Genomic DNA, 6560 nt, shown 5'->3' on the forward strand with positions numbered 1-6560 from the left:
ACTGCTATTATTATTATTATTATTATTATTATTATTATTATTATTATTATTATTTATAATAATAATTCCATAACATTCAACTGAAATCTGCTTCTTGTAATCTAAATCTTTTATCCAAATCCCTCCTTCTCTGTCTTATGTTCTGAATGACAAAGGTGCCTTGACCTTTTCAGGTATTTGAAGATTGTTGTCTTTCCTTCTCAGCTAAGCATATCCACCTCCTTCGTTCCCTATGGTTTCCTGTTCTCTAAACATTCACATTGCCATTCTCTGAAACAGTTTCAGCTTGTCTGAAATGTTGACCACAAGTAATGCATAAACTGTAAAATCACATGTCATTTTATCTTTCTGCATTTGCAGGTTAGTGAGCCAACACTGGGGCATGCCTAGACCAGGGGTAGGCAACCTTGGCTCTTTTATGACTTGTGGACTTCAACTCCCAGAATTCCTGAGCCAGGCTAGCTCAGGAATTCTGGGAGTTGAAGTCCACGAGTCATAAAAGAGCCAAGGTTGCCTACCCCTGGCCTAGACCATTGTGCTACTTTAAATAACATTTATTTTCTAATATAGCTAATGACAGTAAAAGAAAAAGCTTCTGTCTCACTTTGGGGGAAAAAAACCTATATCTGAATCCAAAATTACCTTAAGCCCTCTATAAAAAACAATTCCCCCAAAAGCTTTAGCTGGAGTCATATTTTAGTCCAAGGAAGAAATAAGGAAGCTAAGTTAAAAATAAAAAGAAAGGTCTCGTTATATATGCCCACTCAGTAAAAGAAAAACATCCATGTCCTTTGAGTTCACAGAATTTTCCAGCTGCCCTTCCTCATTGTATATTTAACAGCTTTTCTAATGAAAGCTAACAGAGAAATGGCTAATAATAGATAATTTCAGCTCCCAGCATATTAAGTGATAATAATAATAAACAAGATATTAGTTTGAATAGATGGGTGTCCATTTCCTTATTATTTTACCCGCCCTGATTGCTAGCAAATAGAACATTTTCATAATGACCTGATTGTTTTGCCACATGGCCCTGCTGACAGGGTACAAAATCAAGAGGAATATGGTAACTATATTAACTCTATCACCAGAATAAATATAGTTGATACAATGAGCAAGTACGGTACCTTTCCAAAAGAGAAAAAAACAACACTTACTAGTGGCCAGTTACATGTCCTGGAACAGGCCTAAAATAACCAGGTTTCAGCTGCTTCAGCATGACTGGCAATATTGCCTGCACCTTAAGTGTGCTCTTCTAGTTATTGATCTATGCTGCTGTAGTTATTGAGTTTAGAATCTAGAGTTGGGCTCATTCAGTCTGTTAGAGAACAATTAGAAACCAGCCAACCTGATTGGGGGGGGGGGAAGAGAGAACAATTATTCTGAGCCCAGAAAGGGAGGGTGCTCCATTCAAAATATGGTTCAGTATTAGAAATGATACAAGAAATCTCCTCTATATTTACTAGATAGGAACAAAACTCCTGCTTATTTGTGAAGGAGGGTTTGTTCAGTAGGAAAAGAAAAACACACACACACAAGTAAATGGGTGGAGTGCTAATGGCTGCATACATCCTCCTGGTGAAAAATGTGGATGCCTTTCAAAATGAGATATCACTTGGAAGAAGCTGCTTGCCTGGTAAACATAGGCATTCTTGAAATAAAAATCACTCTAAGATCAAGGTATAAAATATTCTCAGGCCATATGTGCCTTTTTTAACATCACTGTTCCTGAATCACATAAGAAAACATACAGCAAAACCAATTTATGTGGAAAACTACCAAGGAGGAAATAGTTTGAGACTTCCTTCCTTCCTTCCTTCCTTCCTTCCTTCCTTCCTTCCTTCCTTCCTTCCTTCCATCCATCTATCCATCCATCCATCCATCAATTTAGTCTTTCACAGAATGCTTCTTAGTAAGCAAAAGAGATATCAGATTAGATAGCTATGCTGACTCCATGAAGACTCCCTGCTTACAATAAATACAGTACTCTCTTTTGGCACATTTTTACCAGTATGCCACAAACAAAACCATCCACTGTAAGCATATTCACATTATCCTATGCAAACCAGGCTCTCAGATATAAAGATGAACATAAAAGGTAACTGGCATATAGGAATGTACTGACACATAAAATGATTAGACTGAATAGAAAAAAACCTATGATGTCATAGAAAGCCCTACATTCTAGAACAGTGTGGTAAATCCGGTAAACATGTGAAAACACCATAGGAAACTCTTTCCAGCATAGCTAGGACTCTGTGTTTTGATAATATATTCCATAATTTCTATTTCCCCTCTGGATTATTCTGTGATTATGCAACATCCATACAAATGGATTTCAGATGGGAAGAAGGGGAGGAAATTACGTTTACTGGAATAAAATAAGAAGACAGGTATTTCTCAAGTATTCCTGACTGATAGTTATCAGAAGACAACCAAAACGTTCAGCAAAAAAAACGAAGGATGGAAAATACCGAGGATGCAAGCAATACAACAAATGAAGAAATTAAGGACATTTCTGAAATTGATGAACACAATAATGAAGTTCTAGTAGAAAGTTCAACTATCTTTCAAAGAATAAATGCTGAACACTCAGAGGAACAGCATGATCAGCAATCTATTTCCAGTAGTGACAGGCATAAAACGACAGAAGAGTGCCATCACAGCAGTGGTAAAATTTCAAGCCAGCCAAAAGGTCATCCTTCTGTTGGTCAGTACTCTCTACGCAGCAATACAGCATCAATAAAACATGGAAAGGAAATAGATAGTGAGTTTAGTCCACCATTAGTAAGCCGAAGAACTGGCAAACCACTGTGCAACAATTTTAACCAGACAAGTCTCATTTGGGAAAAAAAGCCACTTGCAGAAATTCTACATCCTGCTAAGATACCTCCAAAAAGTGCAGATACAAAAAAACATACGGATGCTGAAGATCATGTAACACCTTCTACTGGGGATATAGAAAATAAGCAGGCCTCATCTGAGGGCTTCCAATCTGTGAAGGGAGAAGAATCTAAAAATGATGATCAGTTGTCAAAAGAAGAAGAATTGATGCTTAGCAGTCAGCCTAGAGAAACAAAGCTATCCCAGGACAGTAATAAGAGTACCCCAACACCAGGAGAAAACTATTATGGCCCAGAAAGTTCATGCCCAGAAGGACTGCAGATAAAATTTGAGGAGCCTGTACTGGACAAAAAAACTCTCCAGTTGCAGCAAATAATTGCTGAGGAAGGTGGCATTTGGGTTAGCCGGAAAACAGGCAAGGAAGTTAGAAGCAATTTCAATCAAACAAGTCTCATTTGGGAAAAAAAGCCACTAGCAGAAATCCTACAGCGTTCAAAGTATAACACATCAAATCCAGATGAGACTCAGTCACCAGAGGATTAGGAAGATTTTGCTCAGGTTCAAAATTCTTATGAGGCTTGTACATTAGTAGTTTTTGTGGGGTGTGTTAAACATTGCTTCTGCTAGGGCTATTCAGTATAAATATTATCAATAATATTAAATGTTGTGAAATATCGGTTCATACATCCTTATTTCACTGAGCATGTACAAACAGTTGAAAAAAACATAGGTTCATTAAAAAGCAACGGAAAAATACATTCAGTAAAGCTCTTTTGATCACAAATTTACTAAAATTCCTAACATGACTTAATCTGTTTTAAATATTCCTATTGTTAAAAGATAACTGCAAGAAAAGTCAGTGTAGATTTGTGCTGTAACCCCTTCATTATGCTAATGGTCCCACACTTTCTGATTTAGATGAAGTAATTTGTTTAGCTCAGTAAATATTCATAAGAATTTATTTAATCCAAATTATGGATATATATCTGTAAAGACAGATTTCTACTGTGAAAACAGGGCAAACCACATTTAGCAGCTTTTATGTGCACTTCATATAAATATAAAATATAAATTTACACATATAAAAATAGTAATTGCAGCTCAGCCAGCTTGGGTTCTTAATATTTTCAGTCTTTGAGGCATTAAGTTAAAAAGGATATGTAAGAAGTAAGTTATGACATAGAATGGACATTTCTGATCACCTAATCAGACTTTCATTTTCAGTGGAAAACCTTATTATTAAAAGTAATGAGTTCATTGAAAATGAATTTATGAATAAGGTTGAGCTGGAATGAAGGAAATACTCAGAAACATGACTTTCATCTTTATTCTTCATAAAATAACCAAATAGCTGTTCACCCGCAACACTAAATCACAATACGATTCCATTTTGGTTAGCATTGAATAGGCTAGTTTGTATTCTGCCTCCCTGTGGATCATGAACAGAATTTTATAAAAGTGTTCTAAACTGGCAGATTTAAAGTTGGTAGGTTATATAGAGATTTATCAGACCACCATACTTTCAGTTTGCCCAAACAGATTATTTGCCCATCAATCCACGTTGGAAATCAAATTGGAATATTCCTTTGTTGCCTTTTTTCAAGTCTATACTAATATTCAGATAGTACAGTGAATACATTTAGCGTTTAGCCTTGGGAGAGAAAACTACACTGCCCTGAGAGCTATATACAAGATGGGCAATAATTAAGTATCCTATCCCTTGAGTTTCTATATATTATGAATTAACAACAATTTCTTCATTTTCCCCTTCCATGTAAGGTAAAATCAAGTGTTTTGCTAGCATTTCTCCTCCGCTTTTCTAAGCCATATATTTGTCATCGTGTATTTGTAGACATTCGTCAGGTTATTGTTTGGACAAAAAATTGGTCTCTTTGGAAAGGCTGCTGTGAGACATAAAGTTGAGGAACATATATTGTAATAATGATAAATTATGAATTTAAAAGCCTACATGGTCACCCATCGCAGCAGGTTTGAACAGCAGTGGATTATATAGTCAGCATAAGAACAAACTTGCACCAGAAAGTTTAAATTCTATTTTTTTAAAGTGAAATCTATCTCCATTAAAAACAGTTTATCATTATTTTTATACTGCTCTGGCTCTTTCTTCAGGAAAGGCAAAATAATATAATAGTTATTAAGTTGTGTGGCTTATAGAGTAGCGTTTTTGCATTTAAAAGCCTCGTCTTTCCAAATGGCTGTGATTGTGGTATTTGTTACTAAATATGCAAGATAGAGATTTACAATATATTCAGACACAAAGATATTTAAGCGATTTCAGCTGCTATATCTGCTAATGTTAAAACTGTGCATAGGAAACGTGTATACGTAGCAAGGATGCCCTCCAGTGGGGGGAAAAACCCACCCTCATTAGGTGCAAAAGCGTTACTAAACTTCCTGCTCTGATAAGAATGGTGCTATTTTCAAATATGGGCTGCTGGTACATCGAGAATATTTTGCATATAACAGAAAAAATTAATACCACTATTTTCCCACATCTGATCAAAGTTTTTCCCCATTCTCCAGACTGGTATTTAGTGGAAACAGAAACAACTTTGAATGAATATTTATTACTGCAGAGAAAAAGAGTGCTACTAATATCCTGGATGATAGCAGTTACTTATATCCTGCATAACTTGATAAATGCTGTAGGAAAAAAGAGACATCACACTGATATTTTATGCGGCAGTTACATAATGTATGAACAATATGCAGGCGTGTATTCATAATCAAGAGAACTGCATTTAGATCTGTGGGAATCTGTGAGGGAATTAGCAGCTAGGCTGGAGGGAGGGGTCAAGCAAGAGCCGAGCTTGGTATTATTACATAGCTGAAAAGGCATAAGCAGGACCTCCCCAGAATCCATGAAGCCTTATCTGGTCATTCCCAGGAGAAGACAAGCAGTGTGGTGAGATTCTTGTAACATAAGATGCCAAACAATAAAGTTCAAAGTGTTATTCACAAGGGATTTTGGTTGCTGGTACCTGACAGAATCTAACCTAATTAAGATTCTCAGTTAATGAGGGACAAAAATTTTGAAGTTAGGTATTTAACACTGATACCTTCTATGTGTCATATGGTAATCGTAATATGTAAAAAAAAGTCCTGAAGTATAGAATAAACTCTTAAGCTAAAAGCAATATCTAAGAACAACCACAGAACTAGAATGGCCTGATTATATTATTTGTCCTTTGATATATACCAGGGGTAGGCAACCTTGGCTTTTAGGACGTGTGAACTTCAATTCCCAGAATTCCTGAGCCAGCATGGCTGGCTCAGGAATTCTGGGAGTTGAAGTCTATGCGTCCTAATAGAACCAAGGTTGCCTACCCCTGATATAGACTAAGGACCTGTGGACTCTGTTGTGGAATCTTCTCCCTATTTCCTGGGGGAACTTAGCTATGCCAGCAAGGTTGGGGACCCCAGGGAATGGGTGAAAAGGTCAGGTGGCTCCATTACTATTATCATCCCTTCGACTGAGCTGTTTTTATCATTTTTAATGCTTTAATATTGGTTTAATGATGATTTTATTTATTTAGTTTTGTTGTATGCTGCCCAGAGTCACTTGTGACATGGGCAGCTCTATACATTATATAAATAAATAAAAATTATAAACACCTGGCTATCAAATATATGTTTGTTTTACTGATGAACTGGGTTTTTTTTTTTAAATCAGTGGGTTTTTTAAATGAATTGAT

The sequence above is a fragment of the Crotalus tigris genome, unplaced genomic scaffold (assembly GCF_016545835.1).
Source record: "Crotalus tigris isolate CLP2741 ecotype Arizona unplaced genomic scaffold, ASM1654583v1 scf7180000023777.99059, whole genome shotgun sequence".
NCBI lineage: Eukaryota > Metazoa > Chordata > Lepidosauria > Squamata > Viperidae > Crotalus > Crotalus tigris.